A 24230-nucleotide genomic window follows, 5' to 3' on the forward strand; every position below is an offset into this window, starting at 1 on the left:
CTGGGGCTGGAGGTCATGCACTCGCTCATAGTGAATAAAAAAGATTGGAAGAAAACTTTCCTCAGTTCAGTCTAGTTGGACCTTCAGGTTTCTGCGTGTATATTTGCAGGTCCTGATACATTCTCCTGAAGTCCTGGTGGTAACAGGCTCCCAAATACCTCAGAACCAAGGTCTGGCCATGAGATGTTTCAGTGGAGGATGTGGCTTCCATTGCTTTGGAAACTGAACAGGATTTAGGATAGATCAAGTCATTCATCCTGGTTTAGCTGCAAGAACACGAGAAGCTGCCTTTGACTCTTCTTGGATTGAACTAAAGGCCAAAACAAAGTCCGAGAAAACTTCAGAAAGATTCTAACTAATGACTCGTAATCAGAAGTGAAATAAAAACTGTGTGGGAACTGGTATTTGTTTTCCTGCCAATTTGGTTTTAATTCTAGACTGTCATAGAAACAGAAACTTCCAAATTGGAAGTGGCTTCTGGAGGTCTTCTAGCCTAATCCTCACAACAAAGTCGACTGCCTTCTTGGGAATGTTGATAGACATGACTAGACAGGAGGAAGAAGCTGCCTCCTCTCTTCTTGTTTGGGTTGCACCTTTGGGTAGCACAGAGGCAGAGACCTACAAAGCAGGTGCAGGACCTAGGAGCTCCAGAGAGATGGAAGACACTTGGAAGAACAAGCTTGGTCCTCTTAGCAGGCTTGATTGAATGACTTGTGCCCTCTTGTGTGAGACTACATCTGTCTGTGTAAGTTAATTTCATTAACTTCATTAGGCAAACACAAAGCAGCAGCAACCCAGTGAAATGAGAGCAAGGAAGGTGTTGTTGCAGTAGGAATAGATTCATCAGCTGCATCCCAAGCAGCATTGAAAAGTTTAGCTGGTCGGGCCATGAAGGCACCTCATCTTCCACCCGAGGTGGGCAGCAGGAGTCAGAAGCAGACAAGAGGCTGAGGGAAGGACAGAGCTCAGTGCCCCTGGGCTGCAGTTCCTGTGATGCTGAGAACGGGGGATGAGGGGTTGCAGGGGGTTGCCATCCTGCATGTGTTTGTGCTCTGAGTTCTTGCTGTCAAACGAGCATATGGTGGAAGGAAGGGGGGCAGCAGTGTGTTGTGGCAGCTCGGGATGCGCTCCGTCAGGAATGGCTGCAGCCATTTCCCATCAGATTTCATGTCAGGTCTTGGGGGGGAGGAGAGCTTGCAGCAAAGAGCTTTTACCTAAGGCCCTGCAAGCCCATTTGGAGCAGTTTGGCTTTGCTCTGAACCTGCAAAGCATTCAAGCGTGCTTGTTCCCTTCCTGCTTCTGTTCTCCATCATCAGCTCAAGGCTGAGGCTGCAGCCCATGACTGCATCTTTTCCTTCCACAGAGTGCTCTGGAGCCCCTCCTGCTCCTGGAACAAGCTTTCACAGAGCCAGCAAGTGTCAGGCTGTGTCTGAGCCTCTGGGGCTGTCTCTCTATTTGTTTAATGACGCGCAGCAGCCTCATCTCTGACTTTGCACCCTCAGGACAGTACTCCAATGTTCAGGCCAGCCAGCTATTCTTCTGAGATGAGACTGCGGCTGGTGCACTGTAGGTTGGAGGTAGTTTTAAAATTATTCTTCTGTCTTGCATTATGGCTCAAAGTGCTATCCTGAGATCTACAGGAGACAGAAAGCTTGCATGAGTGTCCTTGCTTGTTTTTCACTGAAGTAATAGGCAGGCCTCAAAATCTGGATACCTTGGTATGATCTGGTGGGGAGGGTACCAGCTTGAAGGTTGGGAGCAGAGGACCTTTACCAAGCTCTGCTGCTTGTTTCACAGGCAGCAGCCTCAGCCAAGCACCTTTGCTTTCCTGTTCTTTCCTCCCTGTTGGCATAGCAGGAACTGTTCAGATCCCTTGTGGTAAGACGGCATGAACACTCACAGTGCTGCTGTTCTGTAAAGCTGAATATAGGTTCACGATGATGGTGATGGCAGCAGCATTTGTTTTCGAAAGCTTGTTAGGCAGTTTTGTGAAGCAGTAAGTGGTGAATGGCTTGCTGTGTTTGCTAAGCAATCCAGAAGCACCAGTTTCAGTAAATACCTGTGGCAAAACAGGCCACCTGGGGCAGCTCTGGAGCTTTCGTGCATCCTCTGAATGTAATGTGGATAATAGAGAAAGGAAAAAAATCCTGCTTTAGGAAAGACAGACCTCGGGAGCGTGCTGGCTTCAAAATCCTTCTTTGCTCCCTGCCTGGTTCCCTGCCTTTCCTGGGACACAGCTGCGTGGTGGCTGGGTATGCAGGCCAGGTTGCCCAGGGGATGAGCAGCAGGGACCATCTTGCTGATGAGTGAAACACCTCCCAGGAAAGGAGGGATGTCCCAAGGGTGTGCTTTGGTTTTAGTGCCCCATTGAATACAGAGAAACGTTCCCCTCCTGGGATGGTATGAGGAAAACTTGTGTTTTTCCCCTAACTGGTTACTAGCTCTTCCTTTCTCTTCTGGATTTGGAGGTCACAGGTAGCAATTCCAGCTCGTTGTGCCTCACGTTGCATTTTACACGTAGACGAAGAGGTTGCCCAAATAGTTTGGTTCTGTGCTTGAGTCCTTACCTAGAATAAGGTCCTGCTGTGCCATGGGCAGTCCAGGCCCAGGGCGCTGGGAGCAGGACTTGGTGGAGCAGACGGTACGCGGCCCCGTGGCGTGCTGCCCTGGGTCTGCTGTCTTCGAGCCTCTGGGGAGAGGCTTTGGTACAAAGCGTTCTCCTGGTTTGCTCAAGCCTGCGTTCAGGCAAGGGGCTCGATTCCGATGAGACAAGGTTAAAACCTGCTAAAACCAGGTGAATTGTGAGAGTGATTTTTGCATGGTTTAGTGGGTTCCACCAAGTGGGAGCTGACTTATTTTTTTAAATGGAGGTAGGTGGGTGTTCAGTACAAATGTGACCATTTTTAAGATGCTTCCTGTTGGGCACCCTTTAAAAAATGGCAAGCTAACTGATGATAAAATTCTGGGCTGTTGTGGTCTGTACCTGCCATACCCTTGTGAAGGAGGAGAGCCCTCAGAGCTGCAGAAGGCAGAACTGCGTTTGCGGCAGTGCCTTGGAGGGGGAAGGGCTGCAGACGCGTGGGGGTCCTTCCACTTCCATCGCACAGCATCTTCTGGAGCTTATCCATAGGCAGACTATGCAATAACCCTTTTCAAATTCCTCCATTTGCATCGCAGTGGTAGCAGAAGAAGGCAATTATCCCCATTATAAAAATCTCCCTCTGCTCTGCCTTATTCAGGGGTGTTCAGGAAATCTGGCTCTCCCCTGCTCCCCCTTTCTCCTAAAGCAGCATGTTGCATCTTTCTCTTGCCCCAGCAGATGGATTTGGGTTATTGTTTGCCCAGGGTTATTGCTGCTACCTGCTCTTTCAGCAGGAACCCCCGCACACACAGAGGAGAACAAAGCCCGTGGATTCCCAAGGTCTCCATTGATGCAGAAGGCACCGAGCGGAATGTGAAAGAGATGACAAGTGCAGTGCGATCCTCCTCCTTCCCTCCCCTTCCCTCACCCTCCAATTCAAGGAGCAGGGGCTGGTTTGTGAATGAGGAGCTGAAACTCATTCAGACAGAACGAAAAACCGATAAAGGCTTCTTGCAAGCTGAAGTCAGCCACGAAAAGGTAGCGGTTCTCAGGAGGGGGCTTAATTCCAAATGATTCATCGGTGCGTGACAGATGGAAGGGACTAATAAAATATTACAGACTTGCAGAGCTTTGATCTTCTTGCTCTTTCTTTCTTTCTTTCTTTTTCCCAAGGGCGCAGGCTGTGCTGTCAAAATGAATAGGGCGGAAATCTCATTTGGAAAAGGCTACTTTGGCGGCAGGGCTTGTGGAGAGGAGGTCAGGAGTCCCGGTCCAGCAGTGTTCTTTGGTGCTTGCTGGATTTTAGCCCTGGTGCATTTCTGTAGCCTTTGTAGCACCTGCTCCCCTTCCCATTGCACCGATGGCAACCTGCTTGTAGGTCATCTGGAGCAGGGCTGGGGTGAGAACGGCCATTTCACAGCATTGCATTTCTTTCTGGAGGCTTGGGACTATGTGCAAGAAAGAGTAAAACGTACTTCTAGGTCAAATGCGTGTCTTCCTAATTTCTGTTCCAACTGCAGCAGCTCTCAGGGACCTAGCAGCCTTGAGCTGGGGCTCTCAGCAGTCACCAGCTTTGAATTTATTTTTGTCTTACTGTGACTAATCTTTAGGATGAATACATTGAAGTTTTGTCTCTGTGGCTGTGATGAAGAGCAATTTGTTTTCTTTATAGAGAAGTTGCTACTGTAAAAGCCCCAGCCCTGGGGCTTTAATGGAAAGAGCACAAGCGTTGGTAGCATGCTGCGTGGCCTCCCTGATTTCAGGTTGTCTGTCTGCTGTTGTCTGTCAGTCTGGCTGTCACTGAACAAACAGAGGAAAGTTAGCAATTCACATTATTTCTGCAAAGGATTGAACTGTGATTTATACATATGTATATACATTTCCTTAACAAGACATGTTTGTGAGTGCCCCTCTCTTGCAAGAGCATTTCTTTGCTAAATCTTAGGGTCTGGCATCTTTCCTCAGCCTCCTGCCATCCCCATGAGCCATATCTAAGCAGCTGTCCCCTTCCCCACCTTACCCTGCTCACCTACTCATCTCCCAGGCTTTGCAGCACCAGCTTCTGCCTTGGCCACTCCTGCCAGCCTCTGCATGCATCCTGCTGTTTGCTGCTCGTTGCCTCCTTTTGGTAGTTACCGCCTGCAGAAGTGAGTGTTCTTCCCCTGCAGTGATGGAGTTGTGCTGCCCCATGTGTGTGGGGGCATGGGGCTTGGCTCTGCAGGTCTCCCTCCTCCCCAGCTGCTGGTCATCATCCTTGACCCATCTTGTGTTCAGCTTTTGGTGTGTCTTCTGTAGTGCAGTGCAAGAGGGCTATTTCCCTTCTTTGAAGAAACACATAATGCTTCCGTATGTATTTATTTAATGGAAATATAGGTGGCTCTTGTCTCCTCGCTGAGGTTTATTGATCTGGAGCTATAGAAGAAATAGCCTGAGTCTGGTAGTGGAAATGGGAGTTGTATGGAAATGATGTGAGCACTGTTGCATTCATATAAAGATTGTCAGAAGCTTGCAGAAATGTGGCACAAGAAAGAGGTAAGGGTGAGGGATTTGTTTAATGTCAGCAGCTCAGGACCTCCCCTGGGCCTGTCTGCTCCACACGCAGCATTTCACTTATTTGGCCATGGATTCGTTAAGCTCCTCACCTGGTCCTGTAGGCACTCAGTCACCATAGCTGGGGGCCCTCTGGATTAGGGTGCAGCAGCAAAGCTGCAAATATGCAGCTATGGGGTAATTTTTGGCTGCATCACAGATCCTACGTGTCTGGCTTTGTTTTAGCAGAAAGCCCATGGTTCCTGCGTGTTTATCATGTGAGTAGTTTTTCAAGCTGGTTATTCCCTTGCTGAGCAGCAGGGAGGGAAAGACTGACTGCCAAAAGCTGGTACAGAAGTGATGGCTGTGACCCTCAATGGAAGTGGGTGGGGAGCTGGGTAGGGAGATGCCTGCGGGAGTCAGGACTGGTTGGCCTTCTGTCTTTGTGGTGCTTAATGCCTAGAAAAATGGAAAACTGCAATTAAAAAAAATGGCTCTTCTGTCCTTTAAATTTAAAAGCAAACTAGGGAGGGGAAGGAGGACTGGCAGAGACATCAGTGCAGATTGAATGCTTAAACTAGAGTTGTTTTTTTTTTTTTTTTTAACTTGGTTTGCCAAAAACTCTTAAGACTTTTTTCACTGATCTTGGACAGGAGAACATTGCAAAATACCACGTTCTCCTCAGATGATAACGTTGTTTCCTGCCCTACTCTAATACCAGCCATGCAGTCCTTTTGCCTCAATTCCTGGGACTGCTTTACTCAGATGTTTGCCTTCTCCACTGGGCTGGACTCTGACACTTCCTACTGGTTTGGGGGATTGGCTGAAACCACTCCAAGCCTGGAGACAGCACAGCCCAAATGCTTGCTTGCTGCTCTGGAGCTAAATCTGTATTCCCAGCTGATACTCCTCACAATATTCCACCCGTTCACCTCCAGAGAGCCAGCTGACATAATAATCCAGCCAACTGGATTTATAATCGCCACATGGAAGCAGCAAGATAAGCCGTATCCTCCAGTTATTCCCCCGAAAGCATTACTGGGCGCTGGAGTTCAGCTTGTCACAGATAATGAGGTTACTTCTGCAGACAGATTGGCTTTGACTACCATAAATTGGTGTTGGTTTCTGTACACCATTCAGAGACCACTAGCCTGAGAAAGGCAGTTGGCCGTGTTCAGAGCAGATGTACTTGCTCGGACACCTGTGGTGCCCATTTGATGGATGGGGTGAGCAGCTATCTGCTAGTAAGCAGCCATTTGAGCAGCCAACGTGCACCTGCTAGACCTACAGGGTCCAAAATCCATCAGGCAAGTTGGGCCTTGATTTTGCATCAAAACAAAGCCCGTGGCATGACCTCCCTGGGCATGCTGTGGTGACCCTAGTGCCCAGGTGGTGGTGTGGAGCCTGCGTGGGGTCTCCTAGTCCTGTCCACTTGGACAGCTTCTTGTCACTGGTTTCAGGCTGAAGTGGCCTGTGAAGGGAAGAAGATGAAGGACAAGTGTAGCCGATGCCCTCACAGCAGGATGGGTGCATTCCCCTCTCCCAGCCCTGCAACTCCTCTCACAAAGGAGAACTGAACTTTGCAGGACCAAGCTGAGGGCCCATCCTGCCCACTCTGCTATGTCCGTGGCCCTGCAGGCTGAGGCTGGGGGAACGCTCTCCTCGCAGGTTTCTGTCATATGGTGCACATCAGCCTGGTATGCTGTTTACTGGCTCGTCTGCTCCAAAAATGTTACACAGGGGGAAAGCTCTTGGCCAGGCTGATGTTGAACTTTCCAGACTCTGTTCCATTGGGGTTTTGTTGCTTGTAACTGTTAGCATGTTTTTTTTTTGTGTGTGTGTGTTTTTCCTTAAATCCAGGCCTCTGCAGCCTTAATTTGCTGACTGGGAACGTAAGCTTGCTTGATACATGACAGTTTTGATGGGGAAGTGTAAGCAATGGATGTGGTGACTAGGGATGCTCAGGAAAAGTGTTTTCTGTCTGTGGAAAACTTCAAGAGTTGATGTCTCTGTCTTGTTTTGAGATTGTATCCAGCTTCAGGAAAAACTTCCCCCAAAAACCACCCAACAACAACCAAACAAGAAATCTCAGCTCCTTTCCCCAGTCTTCACTTTAAATAAAAACCTAAACTCTATTTATACCCCTTCATTTAAACACAGATTTTATAAATACCCCAAAGTATTCCTGGTGACTCATTTCAGAAATGTCAAAACAAGCATTTTGGAACTTTTTTTTTGTGAATGTTTAAGAAAAGTGTTTTGGTACATTTGTTGGATGATGGTTTTGTTTAAAATAGGAGGTTTCCTTGCCTGTCTGTCTGGTAGATCTGCAGCAGGTTCTGGGGACAGCTGAGTGCAGGGGCCACAGCAGCCCACATGGTGGCCGTGAGGCTTGTGGTGGCCACAGGGCTCCCAGGAGGTGTTGGAGAAGGGGACTGAAAGCTTTGTCTGTAGCCTAGACCTTGGTCTGGGCTCAGAGGAATGAACTTGCTCTGAAGTTACTGCTGCAGAAACACCTCCCATCCTTTCTGCACCTACCCAAACCTAGCAGCAACCATCCCCAGCAGTAGGTGTCTCACCAGCCTCCCGTGGGGCAGCGCTGGGTGCCACCCGGCCCTGTGCTGGTTGGGGCTCCTGCCTGTAATTTACCCAAGGAAATGGAGATAACGGCAGGCTTGTGAGAAACACGACTCAGTTTGGGTCTAAAGGGAAGACTATTAGAGGTGACTTGTCTGGGCAGGTGTTAACCTTGGGCTGTGCAGTAGGCCTGCAGTGTAGCCACATTCACTACCTCTAATTTTAGGCACCCAGCCCAAGCTCAGTGGATCCTCCAGCCTGTGTTCATCAACTGCAGTCATACTCACCTTGCAGCCCTGCAGCTCAGGGGGCATACAGAAGGACTGCAGACCCCTGGCAGTCCCTGCCACGGTGAGAGCTGCCTTCTCGTGGTTCAGAGGGGGATCCCTCACCATAAATGTTGAGATTCGTTGGGAATGTGTGCGGTGAGCCACTGTGAAATAATGGCACTCAGGATGGTCTGGAGGTTGTTTTCCAAAAAGATGAAGTGGGACCTTTATTTTAAGGGGACCCAATCCCATGGGCTTGCATGCCTGAGCTCAAATAAAACAGAAGGTGCAGTCCTTAGCCAGCCTATAGCTACTGAGGGCTTATTGCCTAACACCACCCTTCATTGCTTTCTCATCCCTTTTTCTGCCACTTTTTCCTTTCTTGCCTTGAACAAGTGCTCTGGAGTAGGACTGCGGGGTTGGTCCCCCAGGAAGTGGGGGGGGACTGTTGGTTGGTGTGTGTGGTGCCTGTCACAGTATTCTCCTGGAGAAGCTGGCAGCCCATGGCTTGGACAGGTACACTTTGCTGGGTTAAAAACTGGCTGGATGGCCAGGCCCAGAGAGAGGTGGTGAAATCCAGCTGGTGACCAGTCATGAGTGGTGTTCCCCAGGGGTCGGTGTTGGGGCCCGTCCTCTTTAATATCTTTATTGAAGATTTGGATGAGGGAATTGAGTGCACCCTCAGTAAATTTACAGACGACACCAGGTTGGGGGGAAGTGCTGATCTGCCAGAGGGTGGGAAGGCCCTGCAGAGGGACCTGGACAGGATGGGTCGATGGGCAGAGGGCAATGGGATGAGGTTCAACAAGGCCAAGTGCCGGGTCCTGCACTTTGGCCACAACAACCCCACACAGCGCTACAGGCTGGGGGCAGAGTGGCTCAAAAGCTGTGCAGAGGAAAAGAATTTGGGGGTGCTGATTGATGCTCACCTGAACATGAGCCAGCAGTGTGCCCAGGTGGCCAAGAAGGCCGACAGCATCCTGGCTTGTGTCAGGAATAGTGCAGCCAGCACACCAGGGAGGTGATCATCCCCATGCTCTGCTCTGGTGAGGCCGCACCTCGAGTGCTGTGTTCAGCTTTGGGCCCCTCAATACAAGGAGGACATCGAGGCCCTGGAGCGTGTCCAGAGAAGGGCAACGAAGCTGGTGCAGGGCCTGGAACACAAGTCCTGTGAGGAGGGGCTGAGGGCACTGGGGGTGTTTAGTCCGGAGAAGAGGAGGCTCAGGGGAGACCTCATTGCGCTCTGCAACTACCTGAAAGGAAGGTGTGGGGAGCTGGGGGTTGGCCTCTTCTCACAGGTAACTAGTGATAGGATTAGAGGGAATGGCCTCAAGTTTTGCCAGGGGAAGTTCGTGTTGGAAATTACGAGAAATTTCTTCTCAGGATGGTTAGGTTCAGGTTGGAAACGAGGAGACGTTTCTTCTCAGAAAGAGCAGTCAGGCATTGGGACGGCTTGCCCAGGGAGGTGGTGGAGTCACCGTCCCTGGGGCTGTTTAAGGAAAGGTTGGACATGCTTGGGGACATGGTTTAGTGGGTGATATTGGTAGTAGGGTGATGGTTGGTCCAGATGATCTTTGAGGTCTTTTCCAACATTAATCATTCTATGATTCTTCAAGAGTGGAGGCAGTCACCCTTGGGTAGCAGAATGCTCCAGAGGTGTGCAGTAGTCAGCTGAAGAGGGAGAAGCTGATGCCAGCTGGTGTACAGCATGTATGATGCCTTGTCCTTCAATCCTTGTGTGCTTACATACAAATATTCAGATATATAAAATATTTGGTTGGGTGGAAAGGTTATCACTCTTTTTCTATCTTTACACCTAAAGAATAGGCTGATCCCATACATAGTTACATACATAGTTGTATATGAAAACCTAAAAATACATGAATGAAGATGCAACATGCTTTTTTTTTAACCACCTCTTTCATAGCAGGTCATGAGAGTAATTACAGGATGGCTGAGCCATCCTGCTTGGTTTTTATCGTGGACCAAAATAATTTTGAGAGCCAATGTGAGGTGTCCATAGAAAACTATTTCCTGCAATCAGCTACTGTATCCCATATTTTTGGCTGAGTTCAGGAGCCTGTTATGTGGTGTTGGTCTCTCTCACCTTTTAATCATGGCTGTAAAATGTGAAAGTGCAAAATTAGACTTGTTTCAGAATAATTGGCTGTGATTAAATAGCTGCTTCCTATCGGTAGAAGGTAACTGTGGTCATTACACTCTCTGGGGCTGCTTCTGCCTTGTGATGAGGGCCAGGTCCCCATCCCCTCTTTAAAAAGTATCAAACTGAGGGCTTTTGATTTTTATATCAGCCCTCATACTGGAATCTGGTCCATCCCCAGGGGTGGTCAGCAACGGCACTGACACTCTTCAGAGCCAGTATCAGGAGAAGCTGTAGCGTGTATTAAATCTCTGCTCTAACCCTACCACCACCACCACAGAAAGGACAAGCTTTATTTGCCACAGTGAGCTGCTGTCAGAGTGGATTAATTAAAGTTTCAACAGTGTTTGGAAATATTTATAGCAGTAACCTGATCCTTATACCACTCTGTAAATAGCTGTTATTTCTTTATGTCAGGCTGCATATGGGCCATTGTGGTGACATAGCCAAAGGGGCTTTTGATGCTTTATTTCCATTAGAAATTGGGCGCGTGCGTTCCCTAGGTGCTTCTGAAAGCTTCTGCATTCAGATCATTAGCAGTACGAGGGGAGATGGGGAGAAGTTGCCTTTCATGGTATCAGCCCCACCTGCTTCTCAGAGAAGCTGGATGAGAGGAAACAAAGCGCCATGCCATCTGGACAGGAGGTGCTGAGCTTTCGTCTCTGTTCGCTTTCTTCCAGCATCTTTAGGACCACTCACCTGTTCGCAAGAAAAAGCTCCTGGATGAGGCAAAAACCTTTTCCTTTGCATTTTGACCTTGCTCCAGGTGAGGTGGAAGAAATTGAGTTATGTACGGAGCTCATGCTGAAAGCGAGTAGCAGAGAAGTTGTTTTGCTGAGACTAAAACCAAGGGAGAAGCTGGGACATGGGAGGGAGAGAAACAGTAGTGATGTGTGTTTGAGAGCTCTACCTGGGCAGCGTCAGTATGGAGCTGTGCCAAGGTCCTGGAGGACCACAGCCCCATAGCTAGGTGTTTGGCTGTATCTTTGCTAAAATGGTCTATAGGCCTTTCGTTTCTTTAGATGACAGCAATTTGCAGCTTGTGTACAGGGTGCTGGATGCTGGCAGGGCAGAATGTAACCCTGATGTTGTTGGAAGAGTAGAAAAAGGAAAGAGAAGCTTGGCAGCAGGGTCGGAGCTGTTTGCTCAACCTGCCCTGTGGTGTGATGTGGGGGTCCACGGTTTGGTAAAAGGTCCCCAAGGTGATGAGAAGTGAAAACTCCAAGAGTAACGATTAGGCATGGAAGGTGCTATTGCATGCTTTTGTTTGTTTGCATTGCAGTTTAAAATGCATGCGAAGACACAGCGGGGTGCTGTGTCTCCTGGATGGAGGACTGGAGAGGTTCCCGTGCCGCTGAACAAACCCTGCGGCTAACTTGGAGCACCCACACCTTGTCCTGCACACCCCTCTGCTGCAGGCTCCTGCTTCCCCTTTGGGACCAGGCCGGGGGGGGGGTGGGGGGTGCTCAGTGAGCTGGTGGGTTCTCTGCACGGGAGCAGCTGCTGCAGAGGCAGCACTTGTAGGAACCTGGGTGAACACAGATGAGCTTTGACACAGGAGGTATCATAGGAGGACTAAAAGCTGCCAAAGGTCAATCACTTTGCTGTGTTCAACTGTTTTGTCCCTATGCCTTGCTGGCAAAGAGGAGACCCATCCTGTTCACACAGTACTCTCCCAGTGCCTCCCAGTACTGCTTAGAGCACCCCTAGCACCCTCCCAGAGTGCCCAGTACTGCTGAGACCACCCCAGTACTGACCACGGGTTCCCAGTACCCTCCCAGAATAGCCATGTAGGCAGTGACAAAGCACTTGGCTGAACTGAGATGGGAGAAAACCCTCTGGCACCCAGCTGAACTCAAGGAATTTGTCAATAAGCTCCCACCTGCCTTGGAGGGCAGATTAGGAGCATCTGCTGAGAACCCTGGTTATGCCTTTTCACTGCCAAATATTCTGTAGCTGTCAGTTTTGCACAGGTTTGTCATCGCAGACTCAGAGTCCGTGTGCTGATCCTGCTACAAATGAATAGATGTGAAGGACACAGTCACATTCCTGTGCCTCACAATGGGCATCTCTATGAGTCCAGTTTAGCTTTAGCAACTGAGATTAAATCCAGTGGATTAGGTGGAAGGAGGCACTGGAACTTTGAAGTCCCATATTTTTGCCTGATGGCTGAGCAAGCTGTGATCTGGGCTGGGGTGATTTTGCTTGGGCATCTCTGTATAAGAGGAAACCACCACTGTGTTTGGGTTTAAAAAGCTCTTAACTTGTGCTGGTGGAAAGCAGGCAGGCAAGCTAACCTGCTCGGGCTGCTCTCCTCAGATGAGCCAAGACACAGCCTCAGGAGCTGTGGTTCTGAGTCTGCTGTTCTCTGCCCCCCTGAGAAAGAGGCTTTCAGCTTCAGTAAGATCAAATAATGCAAAACCACATGTGACAATGCAGGGACTGTCTTGTTTTTTCTCGGGTATGAACATTTCTTTCTGCATTTTTTTTCTTTCCCTACCTTCCTTCCTTCCAACTCCAGTCTTCCTAAAATCTATCAAATATCTCCTGGATGGCACATTTCTGAGCGTGATTCTTACCTTTCTTGTACAGGATTTTCTTCCAGGCTTTGTGAAGTACTCTTTGTTAGCATGAAATGCAGAAGAGCCAGATGGTTTGGATGGAGTCCAGTTACCTAAGAAACGTAGCGCCAGGACCCTATCAGAAGCTGTTTCCTCTAAAGATCACACTTGACCTGCCTTGTTCTAATAACCGGCTTAGAGTCAACATCCAGCTGTCAATACCTATTTTTCCCCCATAATTAATCTACAAGGTTCAGCCTGGAATCAATATAAATGACCTCATGGCTCTTTTATTTTTTTTCCTTTCAAATAATGTTTCTCCATATGACTCTTCCTTCAGAGGGGTGTTGAATTGTGTAAGCTCTTCCCCTGCACCCCCCCCCCCCCCCAGTAATTCTGTAGTGGAAATTGTGGTGGTTTTTCTCTCTCCCTGGTGTGAAGTGTCTGGGTTGTCTGTGCACCTGGGAAAGCTGGAGATGCTCTGATATTTTCCCGGTGGCCTCAGAGCTCCTGTAGCTCCTACAGTTGTTCTGCCTGTTGGGGACAGATGGGGATAAGGTGTGTGCAGCTGTGCACATGTACTCTGGTGTTTGCCTGAGCTGACTTGGTTGTGACATTTGTGCTTAGGTTCAAATGCTTTCCGTTTTCTCTGTCTTCCAGGTTGAAGCATTCTGCATTTTGAACTAGAATTTTTTATTTAGAAAATGATCCCTTAAAATCAAATAAAGTGGGAAACAAAGGAAAATTAGGACATCAGTCCCCATCGCAGAGAAGGACAGCAGAGGGACAAGGAAACACGTGCTTGTGACCCCAGATGGCAGGTAGAAATGTACCCCAGAGAGGCAGTACCCATCAGCATCCCTCAGATGTGGAGGATGTGATTTAGCAACTGCTTAGCATCATGCTCTGAGTGGCTGTTGATTTTTTGGTACTGAGATAAGAGCTGCCTTTTCTTTCTGAGCAAGGCTCTGGTTGTGAGCTGCAAGGCTCAGTGAGAATCTGGCCCCCTTGACTTCTGCAGTGTGACCTGATGGCTGGCAGGGCTGGATCTCACGGGTCTCTGTCGATGCCTTACCTCTAAGACATCCTTCTGTCTTCAGAGTTCTTCATTATTTTTTTGTCCGTCTGTGATTGCTCTTGCATAATCGTTCCACTAAAGTAGCGTATCAAAATAATGGAGTGAAATTGGACGCTCCCTCAGCAGATGTAAAATTTATTGTCTGCTCGTGCCTTTGTGCTGAAGTTAGGATTTTGAGTTTTAAAAGTCCTCCTTCTCCTGGCTATGTGGGAGTTGCCCCTAAAGATGTGGAATGTTTACTGCATACCAAAGGCAAGACATTATGCAGACACGAGGCTCCTAACACCTACAATTTCTAAACTGCATGTGGCCTGTGTGGATTTCCTTGTGCTGAATTCACATGGAAACACAAACACATGTGGCATTTTTGTTGCTTTTCTAGGAAATCACTGAGCACAGCCCTGCAAAATAATACTTCCTACTGTTAGCTCCACTATATGTGGGGGAAGGTGCTGCCTTTGTGTCCCGGGCTGTGGGAGCTGCATGCCAAGGCTCGTGAGTCACTCACCCTGAGTGTCTGGCTTTCCAGGAAGGCAAATCCCAATTTTAGAACCTACCAGAGACCGAAGAGCACCGTGGGGAAATAATAAGGGAAAGGTCATCGAACGTTATCAGAACTGGAGGTTTCCAGTGGGGATAATGCCAGGAAATGTGTGATTAGAAATAGGAGAAGCTGTGTTGTGTCAAGACAGTTGGAATAAAGCCAGCAGGATATGAAATGGTTTCAGCCTGCTAAGGGTGAAGCAAGCTGGCAAGGCGTGAGTAGAGGAGATTGGGGAAAAAACATGAAAAATTAGTAGCTGGTGTCTTGCTGCGTGTCTGATAGCACTGTACAGCTATCAGCTGCCCGGCCACCTCCTGGGAGATGCGAAGAGGAAAGGGCATCTCTCTTGCCTCGGTGGCTGCCAGCTGAATATTAGCAGGCGTTGACGTTCCTCAGAGCTCCCTGCTCCGCAGTCACGGTCCCTTGCCACGCAGTCCATGAGGGAGAGGAGCACAAGTGAAGCGCAGGACGGGCACCACAGGTTGCTGATGGAGAGCTTCCCTCTGTACTGGTGCCACCAGCCTGCTGCCTGTCCTCCTCCTTCCCACTGACAGCCAGTATGGCTGGAAAAATACCGCTCCTCGGGGAAAGCAGAAGTCACTTGGTGTATGTAGCAAGAACAAGAATGCTTCATCTCAGTGTACTACCCTCCTGCTGATGTATCCTCAGCTGTTTTGTTTGATTACTTGCATAATTCTTTCTTTGGATATATTGAGCAAAACGTGTGCTACCAGCAGCTGCAGGACTCCACCCCAGGGATGGCTCCATTTCAGCAGTGAAATCACACTGAAATGTGCATCTCATCCAACCGTTAACCCCACTTAACCTGAAAAAAAGTTGCTCTCTAAGTTTGTCTTGTGTGAGAACAATTTATTAGCCTGGTTTTCGCTAACAGAGGGACCTATGTGTTCTGTTTATGTCCCTGGTGATGCACCTCAGCTGTTAGAAGGAGAGCTAGAAGACTTAACCATATTACGTTCATATTGGTTTGGGGGAGAAGACAGCAAAGTGGAAGAGAGAGCCAAGTTACTTAACAGAAAGTTCACTTCTGAAAAGCTAGTTGAAGATAGAACACTTTTTAAGATTGACCTCTTGGTCATGCAAGTAGTCTAGTGTCTTTCATGGCCTTTTCTGTGCCTTACAAGTTTATCAGAGCTCTTCCATTTGGGCCTCTTTTCTCTTGCTGTGCCTTAAGCCTCCTTCATTTAAACGTTCTATTTAACTCAACTATTGTGCCTCATTTAGGTGGCCTCCGGTGTTGCATGCATAGAAACACTTTCTCACAAGAAACCTTAAAAAGTCTGGCTCCTACTCAAACCCCGAGCAAGTGTCTACAGAGTTGTTATCGCCGGCGGCATTGCAAGTGTCACCCAAAGTGACCTCAGTGTGTTAACGACTCGTACTGCAAGACTGTGGTAATATTTCTTATTGTGAAATATTTCTTATTGTGGCGCTGGCTATATGTGAGAAGTTGGTGTTTGGTTCACGATAGCCCTAAAAAGCTCCTGGCAGGGAACTGTATCCTCCAAGTCCCTCTGGGAAACAAATGCAATGTCACCAGATGTGTCCCAAGGCTTGGGCACAGCTGCATGTGATAATGCAGGGTATTTGGGCATAAGTATTCTGCCAGCAGTGAAGTGGTACGAGTTACTGGGTGTGCTTGCTCCACAGTTGTATTGCCAGGGCAGAACGTGGGTGCTCCCAAGAGGCCCACTGGTTGTTTCAGTCCAGGTTATCACCTCTCTTGTGGTTCCATTCTACACTTTGGTCTCCTTCTTTCTAAAAGGACTGAAAACTACATCACTGGTTCAGCACACTACTGATTTTAAACAGTAAATGAAGAGTCTTTCAGCAAGTGGCTCTTTTCCTGCAGCTGGTTTGTCTTGAGCCGTCTTTTCTGTCACCCGCGGTAGTGACAAAGCAGTGGCGCTGCTGACAGCTCTGGGACGTAAGGACAACTTTAAGTCCTTTCTAGTGAATGACTTCAGAAATTATTGTTCCTGAAAGGAGGTTTTGGTGAGGCGGGGGTCAGCCTCTTCTCCCAGGTAATTAGTGACAGGACAAGAGGGAATGGCCTCAAGTTGCACCAGGGGAAGTTCGTGTTGGAAATTAGGAGAAATTTCTTCTCAGAATGGTTAGGCATTGGGACGGGTTGCCCAGGGAGGTAGTAGAGTCACCGTCCCTGGAGGTGTTCAAGGAAAGGTTGGATGTGGTGCTTGGGGACATGGTTTGGTGAGTGATAGTGTTGGTAGGGTGATGGTTGGACCCGATGATCTTTGAGGTTTTTTCCAACCTTAATGATTCTGTGATTCTTTTGCTCATTGTATTTGTTGTTTTCTTTTCCTGAAACCATTTTTCTGGAAACTCTTATTAGCTCTTAGTAAAGTTGCTGCAGCTTTCATTCAGTGTTTGTTTGATTTGGGAAAGGGCTTGAGACAAAGCCAAGGAACACCAAGCTTCTTGATATATCCAAAAGCAGTTGATAGTCTCCAAAAAGACATAAGGAATGTTGGTGACATGCTAAATTTTCAGTTTTCTAAAAAGTAAGAAAATCAGGAAGATCCTAATGAAATATTAACTAATGATGGTTCTGCCTGACAAGCATTTGCACTGTGAGGCTGTTATTTGGTCTGTAATTACATCCTCAGCACACCACAAATTCCCCTGCAGGCAGAGCAGGAACCTAGTAAGTTTTCAAGCAGTAGAAAGATTCCAGCCAATTCCATAACTCCACTTGGTGATAATGGAAATCCTGGCTCTCAGAATTGGGGTTTCTGAGGATTTCTGGAAAGGAATATTAAATACCTGGCTTTCAGGGACCCATGGCTTTATCTGCTAGCAAAGATGAAACAGCAGTAGCTGCTGGGGACTTTAGTTAATACAAGCATCTGTGAAGGTTTATTGGACGTGGGATGTGGCTTGTACGTGGCTGTAGGTAAATGGTGTGTAATCAGGAGTGGGCTGTCACGGCCGGAGCCTGCAAGTCAGTAACAGCCCGCGCTGTGCTGTGCTGACCCAGCTAGCTCAGCAAGCCTGGGCTGCATCCTTGCTCTCACCGTGCACCCAGCTGCTGCCGATGGAGACAGCCATGGTGCCACTGCCTTGGTACCAGCTGCAGCGGAGCCTGCTCAAAGTCCAGGGTGGCAGTATGGGTGCTTGAGTGTTGGATGAGCACCTCTGCTGCCTCTCTGAGCTGTTCAGCTAAAGGCGTTCCCGGGAACATCAGCTGCTGTCGATGCGTGCTTCAGGAAGAGAGACTTAGTGCTAGCGTCAGACTGGAGCAAAGGAGCAGCAAATCCTGGCTTGCAGCATGGCCCAGCCCCAGGCAACGCAGCACCGTAAGGCTGCCTCTGAAGCTGTTTACCAAACCTGTGAAGTGTAATTTAAAGTCCTTCCAATGTTTCCAGGTGCACAATATGAGGTGTGAATTACATCACCAGGTACTGTTGTCTCTCATACAGGTTTCTCGGGCCACATTGGCTTAGGTTTCTGAGAAAAGCCTTGCTTTGTGCAGCATGGGAGGATATGAAGGGAGCAGTGAAAAATCCTGAAACAGGGCCTTGAACTGGTGGCGTAAGTTTTTCCACTGAACTGCTAACTTTTGTTAGCAGACTAGACTGATGGGTACTAAACAGGGTAAATAGTCTGACCAAAATGCTGTGGGAATCAGACACTTCAACACCAGAAAGCCAACATTTATTAAAATACGCCATCTGATGAGGTGACAGCTACAAGTTATTCCCAGGGAAATCCATTTAATTAGTTGAAAGGAGTTGGGATGTTTGGTCTTCCAAAAGAGAGACTTCCGAGGGCTGGTGAATATGAATTCAGGAGAGAAATTTTGCGAGATATTTGCAACACCGCCTCCTCATTCAAACTGGTAAAAATCATCACAGCCTTCAACTCTCTTGCTTCTCCTTGAACATGATGAATGCTCATTCCAGCAAGTGCTTCAGGTTCATGTTTCATCTGCAATCAGTCTGTTTTTTCCTATGCAGCTTCTTTTGTTGCCAGAAAACTCAGGCAACCTGAAATCGGGTCAAGTCTATCACAGTTCAGTGGAGAAGCTGCACATCAGATGTCGTCCACAGTAAGTTGGTAAAACCATGACCGTGATCTCTGTGCTGTGTGGTTTCAGGAAAGGAGGGTTCCCTCTTCCACTAACGGTGCTGTTGGTTTTGGAGATTCATTATCCCAGCTGCAGCTGGTGTTTGGTTCCTTGTGGATGCAGTGCATTTGACCCCTTTTTCCAAATTCTTCTCTTTTCTGTGCACAATTCTTCTCTATGCATATTGCCAGAGCAGCCAGCCCTGGTTCTGTGTTGCAGACAGTGTTCTGCATTTTGTGAAAGCAGGGGGTTGATCCACAGGAGGATACTTCCAGCTCAAAGGATGTATGCAATTTCCATGTTCACATAAATGTACAAATGTGTCACAAAAATTGTTTTCAAGAAGCCTGGGGCAAGGATTGTACTTGGAAAGGTTCTGTCATTCGTAAGTGACTGTCTTTTGGCCATTTCTCCTGCCTTCCTGCAGTGCCTTAATGAGCATGATACAGAAATGTCTACTCCTTTACCTTGCATAATTAGAATTTGGATCAAAATTCAGTGTTTCTTTTGTTAATTCAACCTTTGAAGAGGGTAAACTCTCCCACTACCTGCTTCGTGGGCACAGGATAATGGATTTTATTGTGACTGGGTCATAACAAAAACAAAACAAAAACCATCACTGTAGTATATCTACAACATTGTTATATGCAGAGGCCGTGGCATGAGTGGGCAGAGGTTTGAGACAATTTTGAGGTAGATAGTGCCTTCCCAGTCTGCCTGTCACCAAGTGATGTGAAATGTCCCCGCTTTCCTCTTCCTTACAAAACTCCAGCCCTTCACCCACCTCTTCCTGATGTTAAATATTCCTCCTTTGGTTGGAAAGTATCTCTGTAAGGATTTCTAGGAGGAAGGAGTGGAACAGCTAATAACAGTGTTAAACCTGACCTTCTGTGTATGCTTTCCCTGAAGTGGTGCATAAATTAACATTCTGGCAATAATACTGAGCCTGTTTAATTTTCTGTTTGACTAGAAACATTGAGAAAATGTCATGGTATTTGATTTCATCTTTGTCTATTTTTGCTCCTGCTGAATGAAGCTTATTGGGCTCTTGAGACCCAAGCGCATGCAGCGTGGCTGGGAGCAGGCTGGGTATAAAGGGACACTGTCCCTCAGGCATGTGCTCCGCAGCCACGCAGGAAGTATTTGGTTTTATATTTGAAGGCTGGCTGACGTTCCCTAATGGCTGTTAATCCACTGGTTTGACTTTGTCCTGAGCCAGACCCAGTTCAACCTCAGAAGTCTTGGGGTTTCTGTTTGCTTCGCATACGCATTCAAAAATGTGTAGGAAGGGGAACCTGTGCACCAGGCTGAGCGTGCGGGAGCAGGACAGGTTGAAGGAGGGGCTACAACAGCTAGGTATTTCTTCCTTCAATAATAAAAAGTGAAATGTCCTTTCCAACATTGGAAGGGGCAAGCCACCTTGAAGGAAGAGGAGCCCAGCCCAAAGGGACTCTAGCGTAAGAGGCAGCAGAGGATGTTGAGACAAATGTGAGAGAAGCTCTGGTGCTGTCAGCATCATTCTGGTGCAGCATGGAACGAGCTGCGGGCCTGAAAGCAGTCTGTGTCCCAGGGAGTGGGAGCATCCATCCTTGTAAACCAGGAGACAAGAGAATGGCAATGTCTCCAAGAAGATGCGATGGTAACTGGGCCTCCTTTTGACATTTTATTAACACATCTTCATCATGCTGCTTCCTTCCTGAAGAGGGGGGGAAAAAAAGAGAATGAAATGTGTCCCTTTCTGTGTCTCTGCCTACACATACATGCTACTCAGCAGCCACTGCTCATCAGCATTTGTGTTTGGAGCCCCTGGCTGACGGTGACCATCCAGGCTGCGCAGAGCACACAGGGGAAGATAGTCACGCTGCAAGGGGCTTAACACTCTAACCAAGATGACCAGCAAAATGTGATTTTTCTTTTTTCCTTCAACAGAAGCACTAATTGTGCAGCTGGCTGAGAGCATGCAAGAATGGCAGCACTGGTGGTGGAAGGGAAACCCAGATCTCCCAAGTACCAGACCAGCGGCTCCTTCAAGGTGCACCCTTCTGCACAGTATTTGCTCTGGTTGCTGTGTGATGCTCAGCTCTTCTGTCCCTGAAGTAGAGCCTGTGCTGGGGCCAATGCTGGCTGCAGCTGATGGAGAAAGCCCCAGTGTTCTGGAGGTGAGCAGGCTTTTCTTTTCAATGTTTCCTTCTGGGTAACTCTGGAAATATGGGACTTTTGGTCTGCGAGATTGAATTTCAGCTTTAAAAGATCGTTTGAAATTACCTGTTTGTTCATACTAATTAACTGTGAAACTGCTTTTGCAATTAAGCAGCAGATATCTCTTGTTAAGAATCACCTGCTACTACAAATAACGTCCAGAAAATGAGTGAAATTCCGGCATTTTCTATAACTCTTTGTGCAAAGTCAGTGGCAGAATTAGGCTGTCAGTTGAGACATGGCAACCTAGGAAAAGAAACTTAGTTCAACTTGATAATTTTATTTCTGATGGGGTTTCTTTTTTGTCTGAATTGAGCTTTGCTGGAATTCGCACTGTTGCTGTCCCTGGTGCAGCAGAACTGGTAGCAAGTGACCTCTGGATGCAGACAGGTCTCCTTGTTGGGTGTGACGGCAGGGAAGGTTTCAACCAGCTCGTGCAGCCAAGGGTGCTCTTTTCCCAGGGATGCTGCTAACCACCCTGGCACTGCTTCTCTTGCTTTCTCCATTTCGTGTGATATTGGTTTAAAAAAATGAAACAAATTTTTTTTCCACTGCTGGCTCAGAGTACTTTTGCTCATGGCAATTTTCATATTGTTGGAATAGTTATTCACCCACCACGTAAATATCTATATTTGAGTCAAGATTGGAGCCTCTAGTAAGGAAAAAAGAGAGAAACCAGACGGCAATCAACACTGATCTTTGTGTTACTGGTGGTAATGGTCTTTATACGACATGGCATCGGGTAATTCTAAGCAGCTTTTGTTCTATAGGGGTGTCTCTGCCCCACATTAATGCCCCACTTGCCACAAAAAATCAACGTCTTATAGTGAAAAACAGATGGGGGTGCAGACTTATTTTTGAGTGTGACGTAAAAACCCACAAGCATGAAGTAAAGTTTTCCCCTCCAGCACATGCTACCAGCAGCTCCTACAACAGGGAGCTCCTGAAGGTCGGCTCTGTTCTGCATGCTGAGGAGCAGATGGCTCAGCTTCGTGGGCTGCATGCACCGGGAGTGGTAGTGGCACAGTCTCTCTGTGAGGCTTGGTCACTTACGATGCTTAGTCCCTTGAGGCAGATTTTCAGTAGCGTTGCTAAGAATATATTTCTGGAAGTTGTTGTGAAAATGCTGAACGAGCTCTCAGGTGTTGAACAAACTGAGGGCTCTGAAGCCACAAAACCCCAGGGCTCTGTTTTGCCATGGCCAAGCCCGAGATGATGATGTGCTTCTGCTAGCCCTCACTGCAAGATGAGGGGATGTATCTGGGCCATGTACTGTAGACAACAGGTGTGCGCGGTGAATCGTGAGGGTCTGGCAAGGTATCAAGGGGTGAGAACCCCCGTGTTTGGCAGTGCAACGTTAAAGGCTTTCTGTAGATGGTGGGGGTTCAGTAACAGCGTAAAATGATGATCATCTTTATGTCAAGTACTCAGCCTTGTGACTAGGAACCGAGGCTCCCTCACCAGCCCCAGCACAAGCTCACCAATGCTCTCCATCACCTGCAGGTGAAGCAGGTGGCAGGGGAGTTGCAGAAGGAGATGCTGGTAGGAATTCCAACTCAGGGCCGTGTCCCAGGTCCATACTGACTACCGCTGTCAGTGACGTGACTGATGACCTGCTATCCTGGTTTGGATAGCGCCTGGCATCGCGGAGACATGAGCTGCATCCAGTCCTCGTACAGCAATGCACATAAATAACAGCGATCTAATGGTGAGTTCCTGTGCCGGTGCTCCAGGGCCCCCTTATCGCTGCAGATCAGTGGAGTTTTATGGGTGACAGTTCATAAATCCTGAGTTATTTACTGTGCACCACCTGTCTCAAGTAGTAAATCTTACTTTCATTTACCCAAAGTTAACTTATTTTTAGAGGGAATAGTATTGCCTGTGAGCCTTTTGGAAGATGTATTGATTACAAGCTCACAAAACTCAAGGCTAATGGACAGTTTGGGTGGGTTCCAGGATGTCAGGAAATCAGTTGTGCCCCGTCTGGCTGATCTTGAAAGTGTCAGGGCTCAGTAACACTATCCAGAGGCGAGCAGAAAAATGAAGCAAGAAGAAAACACTCTCTCCTGCTGTACGTTACTTGTCTCTGATCTGGGCTACATGATCAGTCTGGAGCGGCGCTGTGCTGGAAGTTGGAGGGGTAATTACACAGGGCAGGACACCTCCCAGTGGGGTGTGGTGAAATAGGAAAGCAAGTCAAGCAAACCCGTTTAATGTTTTGATACCACACATCAGGAAGGGGGGAAAGACTTCAGTCTCAAGGATACGAAGTATATTTTGCAAGCGTGATGTATCTGTAGAAAAACATTTTTGTTGACTACCAGATTGCTTCACTCCTGTTAAAACTAAGGGCAGCATTCACGTGGGCTGCCTTAGTAAGGGAGAAGGATTTCCACAAGCAAATATTTTTATCTGGAAACCAGATCTACCAGGAGATGTGAAAATGTAAAGACCCAATTCTTAGATCTCTTGCACCAGTAAATTTATGTGAAAGAGAAAACAAGGCTGCTGCCTATACTTGTGCTGCCTACAGATTGCAGGCAAGTACTTTCTTTAAACTCTGTTTTCTGAAATAATACTTTGCAAGATCTGTTTCATTCAGAAGGGGAAATGAAATTTGTTGCAGGCACAGCCACTTTGCTGTATGGAGCTAAATGGATTGAATGTAGTTATCTGCCTGATGTACTCCCTGGGCGTAATGGAGTCTTCTGACCACGTCAAAAGGGGAAGAAAGGCAAGCCACTTGCATTTTGTGCCTCTGTGGGTGAAGTGGAACAAGATGAACCCATTTAATTTGCTACATGAAAGCAGACTTGAAGCATATTGGTTGGCATGTGTTGTGTTTTTTTCTAGAAGCCAGTGGCATGGGTATTCTTTCTGTGCTTGGCAAATGCATGTCACAGACAAGCGATCCCACCAGATAATGTTGTCACTAGCACTTAATGTCAAACGGGACTCTTGTAAGTCATCCTTGCGGCTTTGACTAATGAAATGCTGAGTGAACTGATAAGTGTCCCTTTCACAGCCAGCCTGACAAAATGTGGGAAAAGCTACATCTCAGCAGAAGCCTGGCTTCTGTACCCTTCCATCACTCCAGGAGATGGGATGGGATTTGCTCTCTTAGTTCTAGCTGGAAACAATGGGCACATGATGGGTTGAAGGTGGACTTACTCGTTTATTTGGTATTTCAGCATGGCCTCATTCAGAATATGAAATTGTAAGTCTTTTTCCTTTTATTCCCAGAAAGGATTTAAGTTTGAACTTATTTTTGCTTCATATTTGTGGGGCTTTGGGGTAGCAGACCCCAAGAACACTTTGTTCCATGAGATCTAGTGATCTCATCTCTCTGTATCCCTGCTCTCTTTCCCATTCTTTGCATGCCATGTCTACACAGGCTTCAGGTGTTTCAGACCTTCAGTGGTTTGCTGATCAAGTCTTTATAGCCTTATTTTCCATAATCATTTTAGTAGTTGCTTTGAAACCTCTGTTCCAAGCTTAACCAGATGTGAATTACAAGCCAGAAGCTCTTGAATAGAGCCTGTATCTAGAAAGAGGCAATTTTCTATACACCACAAACAGCAAAATAGACTTGCATCAGTGGAGTTTCTTGTAATACAAGTACT

At 47.6% G+C, this 24230-nt stretch overlaps 1 long non-coding RNA gene across 1 annotated transcript in view; it reads left to right on the forward strand.

Moving 5' to 3' along the window:
- The window catches only part of LOC121075716, a 165603-nt gene extending 141903 nt beyond the window's left edge, over positions 1-23700 (forward strand). The window contains exons 12-14 of the long non-coding RNA XR_005823123.1: positions 20338-20567; positions 22111-22315; positions 23234-23700. This is a non-coding gene — a long non-coding RNA (uncharacterized LOC121075716). The remainder of the gene's footprint in view (positions 1-20337; positions 20568-22110; positions 22316-23233) is intronic.
- The last annotated feature ends 530 nt before the right edge of the window (positions 23701-24230 follow it).

Source organism: Cygnus olor, chromosome 10, assembly GCF_009769625.2.
Source record: "Cygnus olor isolate bCygOlo1 chromosome 10, bCygOlo1.pri.v2, whole genome shotgun sequence".
Classification (NCBI taxonomy): Eukaryota; Metazoa; Chordata; class Aves; order Anseriformes; family Anatidae; genus Cygnus; species Cygnus olor.